Below are 14,472 nucleotides of genomic sequence, written 5' to 3'. Positions count from 1 at the left end.
CTAACGGTGACGGGGACGGCTAAAAATCTTGCGAAAACTTCTGGCAAAGGCATTTTTATTTCTGTGCCCGATCTCACATTGCACATGCGCAAGATCTGTCAAAGATATTATTCATGTATTACAGATAAATTATGGGTTCATCTTATTTCTGCCCAACTGATACCCATATCACTAGCTATGAACAAGTAACGCATAACACCAATATGGAGAAAAATTTGGTCCGATAGGCCATTTTATTAACAAATTAACAAAATAAACATTTCTTAAAACAGAAACCATACCAAATCCAGTACCTGTAACATAAAGTTTGCCGATCTTGGGAGGCACCAAAAATCAAATTAGCATTGTGTATCAGGGTTAATACTTAACGGTCCCCAGCCACGCAACACCGGCTCGTGGACAAACACACTTCACCACCGATGCTTCCTTATTATTACCACTTTCCCATTAATCCACCATTACCTGGGTTCCCCTAGAGGGCTCCTTACCTTAGATGGGTCACCCTATGAACTTTTCCAAGAATATTAATGCCTTCAAAGACCCCCAACAACCAAACCCCTTCCTTTTTTTTACAAATAAAACAACCATCGCGAACACAAACAACCCAAAACAGGGCAGGAGGGCGGGGATTCCTGTTCTTGACTCCTGTTCTTCCAACTTCACCAGCAGGGTCTGTAAAACAAACTCTCTGTCCTTAGCATGCCCCCTATCCAAAACTCCACCTATCACTACTGGACCAATTCCAATTATTAACCTCTTGCTGATCCCCAGCCAATTAACCCTTGATGTCCTGTATTCTGTAAACCCCATCATTAGGCCCTGTGCCTACTTTTTTTTTTTTTGCTTTGGACCTGCCTTTATCAGTGGGCCAACACAGATAATACATAGGAAGAATCTGGCCACTAATTATGGTGTTTTTAAAGCTGGCAGTGCGGGAGCAGGATGCAAACAAAAGACATCCAGTGGCAATGTGGGAAAATTTTAAAAAGGGGCATTGATGATAGATGTAAGTCACTTGTTTCCCTGGTTACCTTTAAATAGCATTGGTGGTTTTAAATGGGAGGGGGTCCCTTTTAAGGTTGTTAGTAGCATCACTAAAGCCCCGTACACACGTACCGATGGTCGGCTTACAAATGTTCCTCTTTTCTCCCCGGGATGTCGGTGTCTGCTGAAAAGTGCAAAGACAGCACAAGGACAGCACAAGAATTTTGTCCGCCGACTGCAGAAGTGATGTCATGTAATGGTTAACTTTCCCTGTGTTTTCTATTTTCTGAGCATGCCCAGTCTTGCAAATCTGCGGTCTGTCGGCCGAATTGTGTACTGACAGGCGAACAATCGTCCGTTCTGGTGTCGGCATGCAAATATTTTCATGTTTGCACGAAAGACTTTTGTCCGCGGATTGTGCGCAGACATCTGTCGGAGGCACCATACTAACACGCGTACAATCGGCAGATCCTTCGTCCACCGACGTTTGTATGCCGACGATCGGTACGTGTGTACGGGCCTTAAGGCATAAATTCCAAGTCTTGGTTGCTAAATGGTCAGAGCAGCTGTCAGTAAACCAGCAAGGAGTGTTTCCCGCAGCACTAGATGAAAGCACGGCTGTTTGTAGCTTACACAGGAGGGTGACAAATACTTCTGCAGCACTGGGAGCTGGTGGGATAGCATTGTATTATGGAAAGGACTAAATGAAGAGCATGAACAACAAGTATTTATTAAGCATTTACTGTACTTACAATAATATAAAAAAAAACCTGCACTACATTTACAAGTCAAAAATAGAGCTATTTACACAACATTAGTATTTGGGTTTACATACACTTAACCGTAGGCTGACACATGAGAACAGTATAATAGCGGCTCTGATAAAAAGCCCTCTTTGGAAGTATGGAAAGGTTAAAACTGCTCAGTTTATTTTTGCTGTTTAAATTGTTTTTGGAAATGCAACAGGAAGTGAGAGGTGATCTATTCAAAGTGCAGAAATTCCCATTTTACACAGTTGCCACCAATAGAGTTACTCCCATTGGAAGATTTACCCCTTACTCCTGTTTTAGTGACAACTGTAACATTTTCGATTTCCATCATTTTCTGTTTTGATTATTGTGGTCACCAGGATAAAAAGAGAGAGCAAATCTCTCACAGACAGCAATCACAACCTGGCAGATGTTTTTACTAGCTCACCACTCTATCCACAACGGGAAAAAATGATTTGGCTATACACACACTTCAACTAATATACACAATGCAATGGTAATACGACATTAGGCAAACCTATGGACTAAAGGTAAACAGCGCATAGCCCCCTTGTGTGGCCCTACAATATAACAAAAATTCATAGTATTAATTATTATATTTTTAATTTTGGTACCGGGGCTTGACACTTTGCTTTATGATAAAGTCATTGTCATGCCAAATTTTTGTCTATTAATGTGGTAGTAAACGGCAAAAAAATGAAAAATCTTCTCCCTGAAAAATCTTCTCCCTTCTCCTAGCACATTATGAACGACTTACCTGAAAATGAAGGCCTCCAGCGGCACATTGTCACTGCTGACAGGGCTTCTATCTTCATCCGGTTTTCCTTCCAGGTTCACAGGCTGTGGCCATCTGATTGGCCAAGCTGTAATGTTGTCACTCCCGCGCATGCATGTGGGAGTCACGGCTGCGCCACAGCTCTCTCAATGGATGGCACACCATCATAGTTACATAGTAAGTGAGGTTGAAAAAAGACATCCGTCCATCCAGTTCAACCTATGATGTGTGTGTGTGTGTGTGTTTGCTGTTAACCGTACATTGTATACCCCTGTATGTTGTGGTCTTTAAGGTGCCGATCTAATAGTTTTTTGAAACTATCAATGCTCCCTGCTGATACGACTGCTTGTGGAAGAGAATTCCACATCCTTACCGCTCTTACAGTGAAGAACCCCTTACGCACTTTAAGGTTAAACCGCTTTTCCTCTAGTTTTAGTGAGTGGCCACGTGTCTTATTGTATCTCCTTTCTCTGAATAGTTTGTTCCTTATGCTAGGGTCGCCAGTACAGTATTTGTACATTGATATCATATCCCCCCTCAATCGTATCTTCTCCAGAGAGAATAAATTCAGTGCTTGTAGTTTTTCCTCATAGCTGATGTCCTCCATTCCCCTAATTATTTTTGTTGCCCTTCTCTGGACTCTTTCCAGTTCCAGCACATCCTTCCTGAGGACCGGTGCCCAGAACTGGACAGCATACTCCAGATGTGGCCGGACCAGAGTCTTGTAGAGTGGGAGAATAATCTCTTTATTTCTGGAGTGAATCCCCTTTTTTATGCATCCCAGTATTCTGTTGGCTTTGCTTGCAGCGGCTTGGCATTGCATGCCACTGCCAAGCCTGTTGTCTACCAGTACCCCCAGGTCCTTTTTCCATCCTAGACTCACCCAGAGGTTCCCCCCCTAGTGAGTAGCTTGCTTTCTGGTTTATGGCCCCCAAGTGCATTACTTTACATTTTTCAACATTAAACCTCATCTGCCATGTAGTTGCCCACCCCATTATTTTGTTCAGGTCCGCTTGTAAGGTTTCCACATCCTGCATAGAAGATATTGGCATGCCTAGTTTAGTATCATCTGCAAATACTGAGATTGTACTAGATGGCCCCTCCTCTAGATCATTTATGAATAAATTAAACAGGATTGGTCCCAGGACAGAACCCTGGGGAACCCCACTTTCTCTTACGTCCTCCGACAGTCGCCGCCTCTTCATATTCGTCACATATAGGGTATTAGACTTTGCTCCGAAGGAGTAGCTAGGCAACAGAATATGTTAACAATAAAGCTTTAACATATCCCACCCTCAAGGGGTGGTCCCCTCAGTCAATACCCTCCTACTTCCTGCAACCATATCTCAGTTTTAATGTCTAGCTTGTCAGGAGTGGCTGGCTCTCTCTGTGCTGGGACTTTTTGTCCCAGACTCTTTCTTCTTTTTAATATTTTATTTGAGTTTTTTCTCTACCTTTACTTAGCTGTTGTTTTTGTCAGCATTAGTTAGTTCTTCGGACGAAGAGGATCATGCGGACTGGGTCTCGGGCTGATCCCCCTGATCGCAGGTCGTGGGTCAGTGGCTTCCCAGTCTGCCATCGAGCGTTCAGCCAGGTAACGCTCCTGGCACGGTGAACGACCCATCCCTGTTCGGTGCAGGGATGTTTGGTGAGGTGGCTACCTCACCGGATGCTGTGCGGTTTCTTAACCGCCATTGTGTGCGTCTTGAATTGCGACTCTCCCTGCCTCATGTGCAGCGGCTTGTTCGCCTGTGCGGGTTCCCCACGCCATATGAGGTAAGTGTGTCTATGTGGGGACCTGTCTGTCTGGGGGGGGTCTCAGTCTGGGACTGTGTAACCTGCCTTTAAATCACACTGCTTGTCTCCCTATCTCTCGGCTGCATGCTGTGGGCTGCAAGGGGGGGGGGGGAGCTGTATGACACTGTGTGTGTCAGGCTGGGCAGTGTGGGAAGCTGTGTGCTGTGGGGCATGTTTTTAATGGCATGTTGGGGCATATACAGCGATCGCTGCGGCGATCTAACATGTATCCATATAATGGGATGAATTTGTGTGTGTTTTTATGCACTGTGGAGCGGCGGTTTCGGTGCCAAATGACGCCATTTTACCGGCGCCCGCTCCGGCCGCATGGTTTACATGCACGGCGGCCATTTTCTTGTAGCCTCCATAGGCTTACATAGAGCGCCCTGGCAGCATCACTTCCTTTTTCCTGGAACACCGGTCGAGGCAGCAGCAGCAGCGGGGTCTCCTCAGGTTTTATCCTTCTATTCCTGTTGTCCATTGCCTGTATTCAGTCGGTATATTCCCTGTGGGGGTCTCATTGTGCCTGAGTGTGTGCGGTGGGCTGCGCTTACCGCGCTTGCTGACAGGGGGCAGTTAACCCTTGGTTGTCTGGCGTACAGGGGCAATGGATTCTCAGGAGGGCAAGTTTCCCACAGTATTGGTGGAAAGCCAGGGGACCGCTGTTTCCCCCCCAGGGGGGGATTTAGCCACTATTGTGGCTGGCCTTGCTGCCCAGGTGCAAATGCTGGTGGCTGCTCAATCTACTAAACGGCCCAGAGTTACTCTGTCCTCCGATTCTGAGGGTGAAGGTGATGGGGCTGTTCTGGCAGGGACCCCCCTATCGGGGTCCCGCTCCTCTCTTGATCTAGTGGGGTCTGAGGTAGAGGCTGAGGTTGAGGGGGTTGATAATTCTCCCCCTGGCTCGCCTGAAGAGCTTGCAATCATGGATGAGTTGATTGCTTCCATTAAGCAGACGCTACGTTTGCAGGACGAAGTGTGTCCCCCCGCTGCCTTGGCGGCTTATGGGACGCAGAGAAAACGCAGGACGCCGCAGGTTTTTCCCTGCAATGCTGATTTTCAGCGCGCTGTAAAGGATCAATGGCGCGATCTGCGCAAACCTTTTGCGGTACCAAGTAAATTCAAGCTGCGTTATCCTTTCTCCCCTGCCACTGATGAACGGTGGTGTGTGCCTCCACCAGTGGATCATGCAATTGCGGTTTTGAACAAAGCCACTGCGATTCCTGCAGAGGGATCCCCTGTTTTCCGTGATGCCACGGATAGGAGACTGGAGTCTCTTGCCCGTCATACTTATTCTGTTACGGGTTCTATGCTTAAGGCTCTATTTGCTTCTCTCATGGCGGCCCAGGCGATCGCAAGTTGGACGCAGATGCTTAGGCGCGTCCTAGTGGCCGATTCGGCCTCGGCGGCGACCCTGGACATGGTGGATCAGATCCACCAGGGTGTCATGTATCTGTGTGATGCGGACCTGGACCTGATTCCGTTGGCTGCACGTGTGCATAGCGTGGCGGTGTTGTCTCGCCGCCTGGTTTGGTTGAAATGTTGGTCGGTGGACCAATCTTCACGTAAAACCTTAGCCAATCTGCCTTATGATGGGTCTCGCCTTTTTGGGGAGTCCCTGGATGTGTTGATTAAGGGGATCACCGGGGGTAAGAGCACTCTCTTGCCCCATTTCCCCAAGGCTAAGGGGGCTTCTGGGAAGAAGCATGCGACTTTTCGGCCCCCTCAGGGGTCCTTTCGTGCCTTTCGGCCGCACTACAAGGGCAAACCGTTCAAAGGCCAGGGCTGTCAGAAGAAACCCTGGTCTGGGAAACAGAAGTCCGGCCAATCCGGACCTGCGGCCCATAACAGTTCGGCCTGAAGGGGCGCCCTCACCCAGTTTTGGGGTGGGGGGACGCTTGCTCGGTTTTCTTCAGCCCTGGTTGGCCCGTGTGCGGGACAGATGGGTTCTGGAAATCGTTCGATCTGGTTACAAGATCGAGTTTCTCTCTCGGCCACAGAGCAGATTTTTTCCCTCAAATCTACAACTGTCTCCAGAGCGCCTGCGGGATCTGCACCTGGCGGTGCGGGACCTGAGGGCTCAGGGAGTGGTGGTTCCGGTGCCTCATCGGGACAGATTTCGGGGGTTTTATTCCAATCTGTTCACCGTGCCCAGAAAGGAGGGCAAGGTTCGTCCAATTCTGGACTTGAAAGCTCTGAACCGCTCTGTGCGGGTTCGCAAGTTCCGCATGGAATCCCTGCGCTCGGTGGTGGCTGCCCTGGTTCCGGGGGAATTCATGGCCTCCATCGATTTGAAGGATGCGTATCTTCACATCCCCATATTCGAGGGTCATCAGAGATACCTTCGATTTGCCATTGCGGAGGATCACTACCAGTTCGTGGCGTTGCCCTTTGGGCTCGCCTCGGCTCCGCGGGTCTTCACCAAGGTGCTTGCACCGGTTCTGGCATTATTGAGGGCCCAGGGCATTTCTGTCCTGGGGTATCTGGACGACATTCTGATTCGGTCTGCGACCAGTCAGGGTCTGGAGAAGGACCTGTCTGTCACGATGCAAACTCTGCAGGAGTTCGGTTGGACGATAAATGTTCCAAAGTCGACACTGAGTCCGTCGGTTCGTCTTCCCTATCTGGGAATGATTCTGGACTCGGTGCAGGCGAAGGTCTTCCTGCCGGAAGACAAACTCAGGACTCTTCAGGAGGAAGTCAGGTCCCTCAGGGACGTTCCGAACTCGTCTCTGCGGACGTGTATGAGATGTCTGGGATTGATGGTCTCGGCTTTCGAGGCGATTCCTTTCGCGCAGTTTCACACGCGGGGTCTCCAGGCGGAGATCTTGTCCAAGTGGGACGGGCGACCTCAATCTCTGGATCTTCAGATCTCGTTGAGTCATCGCACCAGGGAAAACCTTCTGTGGTGGCTCCAGTCCCCGTTGGTGTCCGGGGGCAAGTCGTTTCGTCCGATCTCGTGGACGATAATCACCACGGATGCCAGCCTGTCGGGCTGGGGTGGTGTTCTGGGCGTTCTGTCCGCCCAGGGGACCTGGTCGGAGGGGGAGTCTTCCCTCCCGATCAACATTCTGGAATTGCGTGCGATAAGGCTCTGTCTTCATCGCTGGACGGACCGGCTGCAGGGCTGCCCGGTTCGGGTGTAGACGGACAATGCCACGGCGGTGGCCTACATCAACCACCAAGGGGGCACCAGGAGTGCCCGAGCGGCTCGAGAAGTGGCCGACATTCTGTCTTGGGCCGAGACTCATGTCCCGGCGATAACGGCGGTTCACATTCCGGGAGTGGAGAACTGGCAGGCGGACTATCTGAGTCGCCAGACCCTGGATCAGGGGGAATGGTCTCTCCATCCGGCTGTCTTCCAGATGTTGTGCGCGAAGTGGGGTCTTCCAGATGTGGACCTGTTCGCGTCTCGCCTCAACTACAAGGTGAAGAGGTTCGTGGCAAGGACGCGCGACCCTCGGGCAGACGCGTCGGACGCGTTAGTGGCCCCGTGGCATCAGTACAGGCTGATGTACGCGTTTCCACCGATTCAGTTGCTGTCCCGGTTCCTTCGCAGGTTACACTCGGAACGCAGCACTTTGATTCTTGTGGCACCGGACTGGCCTCGCCGGTCCTGGTACGCAGACCTCGTGAATCTGGCGGTCGACGCCCCCTGGCGTCTGCCTCTTCGGGACGATCTACTGTCTCAAGGACCGATTTACCATCCTGCTTTACAGTCGCTGGCTTTGACGGCCTGGCTGTTGAGACCGAGGTCCTGAAGGAGAAGGGTCTCTCTCCAGAGGTTGTTCATACCTTGATCAACGCGAGGAAGTCTTCCTCGGGAAAGGTTTATTACCGTACTTGGAAGGCCTATTTTGCCTGGTGTGAGTCCAGGGGGTTTTCACCCCGCACGTACTCGGTTTCCCGTGTGCTGTCTTTCCTTCAGACGGGTGTCGATCAGCGTTTGGCGCTGGCTACGATAAAGGGTCAGGTGTCTGCGCTGGCCGTTCTGTTTCAACGTCCCGTGGCTTCCAACTCCTTGGTTGGCACTTTTATTCAGGGTGTGCGGCATCTGGTTCCTCCTAGGAGGGATCCTTTGCCCCCTTGGGACTTGAATCTAGTCCTATCTGTGTTACAACGTGCTCCTTTTGAACAGATCAGGGAGATCTCGTTGTCTATGTTGTCCAAAAAGGTCGCCTTTTTGGTGGCGATCACCTCGGCTCGCAGAGTGTCGGAACTGGCGGCTTTGTCCTGCAAGTCTCCGTACCTGGTTGTTCATTTGGATAAGGTGGTCTTGCGACCTAATCCTTCTTTTCTGCCGAAACGAGTTTCGGAATTCCATCTTAACGAGGATATTGTCTTGCCTTCGTTGTGCACGAAGCCTAAACATCCAAAGGAGGTGAGATTGCATTCTCTGGATGTTGTTCGGGCGATTAGGGTTTACCTTAAATCGACTGAGTCTTTTCGAAAGACGGACTCCTTGTTTGTTCTTCCAGAGGGTCCTCGGAAGGGCATGGCGGCTTCCGCCTCTACCATTGCCAAATGGATCAGGCAGACCATTGAACAGGCCTATGCCTTGCAGGGGAAGGTTCCCCCTGTGCCTGTGAAGGCGCACTCTACTAGATCTCTGAGTACGTCTTGGGCCTGTCGTCATGGGGCTTCTGTAGCCCAGGTGTGTAAGGCGGCGACTTGGTCGACCGTACACACTTTCACAAAATTCTACAAAGTAGATGTTCAGGCATCGGCGGATGCTTCCTTTGGCCGCAAGGTTCTTAGTGCGGCTGTTCCCTAGGGTCCCTTGTTGGGGACTCCTGGCTGTTGGGATAAGTTTTGTATCCCCTGGTTTTTTGTCTTTTCCTGGGTTGTTGCTCCTGTTGAGCACTTATTTTTGCTGTTGCCCAGCTGGTTTCCTTCCTTTGGTGAGGTTCCTTTCTTTGATGTGGAGACTGCGTTGCCTTTCGGCGCGGATGCGTTTCCCACCCCTCATGTTTGCACTGCTTTGGGACGTCCCCATATGTGACGAATATGAAGAGGCGGCGACTGTCGGAGGACGTAAGAGAAAACGGAATTTTTGTAAAATCTTACCTGTAAAATTCCTTTCTCTGAGTCCTCCGACAGTCGCCGCCCCCGCCCCTCTTTTGGGGTTTGAATGTATACTCTACTGCTATTCCACTAAAACTGAGATATGGTTGCAGGAAGTAGGAGGGTATTGACTGAGGGGACCACCCCTTGAGGGTGGGATATGTTAAAGCTTTATTGTTAACATATTCTGTTGCCTAGCTACTCCTTCGGAGCAAAGTCTAATACCCTATATGTGACGAATATGAAGAGGCGGCGACTGTCGGAGGACTCAGAGAAAGGAATTTTACAGGTAAGATTTTACAAAAATTCCGTTTTCCACACCCGCCCAATCCGAGTACTCCCCATTAATCACCACCCTCTGGACTCTCCCCTGGAGCCAGTTCTCTATCCAGGTACTCACCCTATGGTCCATACCTACCTTCCTTAGTTTGTACAGTAAGCGTTTGTGAGGAACGGTGTCAAAGGCCTTTGCAAAGTCCAGATACACCACATCCACAGGCTTACCTTTATCTAGGTGGCAGCTCACTTCAACGTAGAAGGTTAATAGATTGGTTTGGCAAGAACGATTTTTCATGAATCCATGCTGATTACTACTAATAGTACCATTTTCATTACTAAAGTCTTGTATTGGCACTTTTCCACTGCAAGTACCGGCTAGTACCGGCTCGCCTCTACTCGGCCCTGCTTGGCCCGGTTTGCTTTTCCACTGCGGTACCGCATGGTATAGGGTCAGAACGGTTCGGTTCGGTACGGTATAGGTTTGCTTTTCCACTAAAGTAGTACTAAAGTTAAGTGGGTGGGATAACAACGGGGTGGGTGTGATTCTCTGACCAATCAGTGGCTAGTAGTGACTGCATGCACAGGATTGTGGGATATGGTACCAGTTTGGTACCTGTTGGAACCACAATCGAGTAGGTACTGTTTTTTCAGAGCCGTACCGTACCGTTCGGTTCCATGCAGTGGAAAAGCAAACCTGTACCGTACCGTACCGAACCGTTCCAACCCTATACCATGCGGTACCGCAGTGGAAAAGCACAAAAGCGTGCCGAGCCGGTACGGTTCTATGCAGTGGAAAAGCGCCATATGTGGTCCCTTAACATCCCCTCCAAAATCTTGCAGACTACAGATGTTAGGCTGACCGTCCTATAGTTACCCGGGATATATCTCGGCCCCTTTTTAAATATTGGTACCACGTTGGCTTTTTTCCAATCAGCTGGCACCATACCCGTATGTAAACTATCCTTAAAGATCAAGAATAATGGTCTGGCAATCACCTGGCTGAGCTCTTTGGCCATCCATGAAGAGCGCATTGTGCATGCGCCGGTGACAGCACTGGCCTGCTTAAGTAAATATCTCCTAAACAATACATGTTTAGGAGGTATTTACTGTATCTACAGATGAGCCTTATATACTGTAGGCTTACATGTAGGTACAGTATAAATCAACAAAAACACCTTTACTATCACTTTAAGGGCCTGTGTCAATGGACTTTGGGCTTGTGTTGATGCCGTTAGTTTGAGGGGCTTCTGAGGTAATTCAGGGTTCAATAACCTTCTTAGTGGTATTCCTGAGTGTGGCTCAGGGTTAAATCTCAGAGCCAAAAGCGGTAACCCCGAGCCACACTCGGGGTACTGCCAGAAGCATCGCTGGATCCTGTAAAAGAGGTTACTTACCTTGTCACTGGGATCCAGCGAAGTATGCGGGCGGTGTGCGGCGGCGGATCTTCCTCCCGATCCTCTCCGAGCCCTGGCTTCCGTCTCCTGCGACGTGACATTCGCAGGGGGGTGGAACTGGCGGCAAATTCAAATGTAAAACACACCAAACACACTGATACCATTCAAAATAAAATAAATTCACATTACATTGCCCCCCAGTGCCCTTTCCTGCAGTTTTACTGTACTTTTTATGTATATATATATATATATACACGTATATATATATATATATATATATATATATATATATATATATATATATATATATACACAGTATATATTTATATGTATACATACTTTAACTTATTTATAGTTTTTTATTATATTATAATTTATGATTTTGTGTTTCAAACTTTCTAATACCCGAGATGTTAAAAAAAAGAACGCACAGTAAAAAAAAAAAAAAAATATGTAAATAGTTGGTTTGGGCTGCTCATTCTCAAGAATTACATGCAAAATAATTGTACCGCTTTCAGCACCTAAAATCCGAAAGAATCATACCGCCAGGGAGGTTAACAGGTGCAATTGACCTGCATTAGACCTCCTTCTAACATGCATTTGACCTGCTTCAAGCAACTGTTGCATTCCTATAGATTTGTATGAGAATGCAACGTTTACCTAAAGCAAACAAAAGCCATTTGACACACGCCCTATTAGTGCTCTTATTGGCCACTGAGACAGTTTCCTTTGACAAAGGGGGGGGGGATGCTGGTGGAGCTTAGCATAGAAATTAGTAAACATCAGGCCCCAGAGAAAAAGGAAAAATAAATTAGTAGAGTTAAAAGAAGATATTGTATGGCGTCTGTTCTAAGGTGGGTCTTAGTTTAAAATGGTACAGTGTCAATTGAAGCAATCCATAGTAGAAAAAGCCCTCACATTTTTTCCATTGATGAACGGTAGACTGTGGAGATGCCAGCCCGTATCACTGTTCATTTTAGCAGTTTAGGCCAGAGTTTTGGAGAGGCAGGTGTACTGATTGCACATGTGTGGGCTGAGTTCATATTAGATCTGGGGTTAAAGCTGGGGGCTCCACCCAACAGACAGGAGGTCAGTGCATGGGAGTCAGGAGAACTCCCATCCTCTCTAGGAGTCAGAGGGATTGCAGGGAGCAGCCAAAGCATGCATGTCTGCAGGAGGCAGATGTAGTCTGCCACAGAGCAGCAACAAGCTGATTGTGAGTAAGCTATGAGAGTGCTTGACTGGAGGGAACCCTTTGTGTTGGTCTGAGGAGCAGGCCTAAGGCCTAGGCATGAGGCCCGAAGCAGCCATGTGGCAGGTTAGCAAACCAGGAGGCTGAAGTGATGTAACAAGTTACAGCAATCGTGGAACACCTGTGTCGCAAATTGCAGTCTTTTGTGAATTTTCCTGTTCCATTAAAAAAAAAAATGGGCTGCCATGCCCTTAAAAATGCAGTTCTGGACTGGCACAACTTCTTGAAAAGGCATGCACCAATTCAGTCTAATCACTGCGATCTTTACAAGACCAACATATACTATAAGATTGGCACAGCAGAGCACATATACCCTGTTTTACCTTGCTATTTGGAAATACATTGGAAAATGCATGTTTTATTGTGTGTTACGCCAACACATGTGTGTTGTGAGTTCACCTTTCGACCTAGAACCAAGTCCATGTTAGGGCTAACGTGAATATCTTTCAGGCAGCACCTGTTTTGCTATTTTTCCAGCCATTCTTCAATAGTTGAAAACCAAACAAAAACCAGTCATGCTGGAAAATGAATATATAACCTATGCCAGCTGCTGCCACAGGATACCAATATAGTGCCCTGAAATTCAGTATTATAAAGCCCCAAAATTACTAAAATCGCACACATCACTATACACCCAAACAAATAAGCACACTCTGTGAAATAAAGTCCAGAAACATAAAATGTCAGTTCAATATTATGTGCATATAATGATTATAAATTCAAACTTATAGTCGTGCTCTGTGGATTACAATAGTGCAACTTCTAATGATATATCAGCATGTCATGTTCCAGTGCCTCCACACCATACCTGGAGGTGGTTCCCCAATACACACCACACTCACCAGAGAAATCTGACCCCATGTGTTAGCAAGGGAGTCAAAAAAGTGCACAAGGTGTCCACTGGAAGGTATGCACCCAATCTTCCAGGATATCCGGACCCTTAGGACTCTTTCACACGGGCGTTCCTTTTTTTTGCCCGATCAGGTCCTTTTTTTTTTTTTGTAACGGACACGGATGACACTTGTGTCATCTGGTCCGTATGTCCGTTTTTCATCCCATCCATTTGCGGATGAAAAACTGACATAATGCATGTCTATGTAAATACAGATGTCTGTGGATGACACCACTGACATCCGTTTTTGTTTCAGTTCCGTTTTTTGAAAGGAAGAAAAAATAGGGTTCTCCTCCGTTCAAAAAAACTGAACTGAACTGACAAAAAACGGATGTCAGAGGATGATCATCCGATGACATCCGTATTTACATAGAGATACATTATGTCCGTTTTTCATCCGCAAACGGATGGGATGAAAAACGGACATACGGAACGCCCGTGTGAAAGAGCCCTTATGCATCACTAGCGGTCACTTGCCAAGTTTGGTTAATAAACAAATGAAGATAAGAGAGAAAAAGCCATTTATGGTGAAACACCTTTTTTTATTAGGAAAAAAAATAATCCAATGCATGTATTAATAGGAGTGTGTACACAAAATAGGAAGAACTGCTGTGTGCAACCAGCGTGCGCTCCACCGAGTGGATGTTACATAGTTAGTCAGGTTGAAAAAAGACACAAGAAGTCTTTGCCTATGCGTTTCATTATTACTATGCAACCTCCTCAGGAGCAGACAAAAACCGGCTTCACTCTGTTCTTCACTATATATATATAAACCCCCACCTACTATGACCCTACTAAGAGTTGCTGCCTTCTTACCAAACATAGCTATTTCATATATAATTCCCTTATGTTCTCACAAGATAGCACAACAGCATATGATCTTAGGCTACATTCACACCTGAGCGTAGCGTTTTTCGCGCGTTTTTTACCGCGATTTTTTACCGCGATTTTTACCGCGATTTTTGTGCAGGCGTTTTTAGATTGAATAGAGATCAATGGAAAACGCCTGTAATCTGCCCAAAAAGAAGCTCATGTACTTTTTTGAGCGTTGGGCGTTTTGTATACAGCGTCAAAACGCTCATATGTGAACAGGGGCCATTGAAATGAATAGGATTTGTCTTGTTGGGCGTTTTGAGAGCTGATCCTAGAGCAGAAAAACGCCCCAAAAACGCCCCAAAACGCCTAGATGTGAACGGAGCCTTAATGTCTCAGTATGTTATTATACATTCTTACATCTATTTAACAATACCAATATGCCTATGCCT

Source organism: Pelophylax lessonae, assembly GCF_965119305.1.
Source record: "Pelophylax lessonae genome assembly, chromosome: 9".
NCBI classification, from domain to species: domain Eukaryota; kingdom Metazoa; phylum Chordata; class Amphibia; order Anura; family Ranidae; genus Pelophylax; species Pelophylax lessonae.
Note: the sequence above shows the minus strand (reverse complement) of the source record.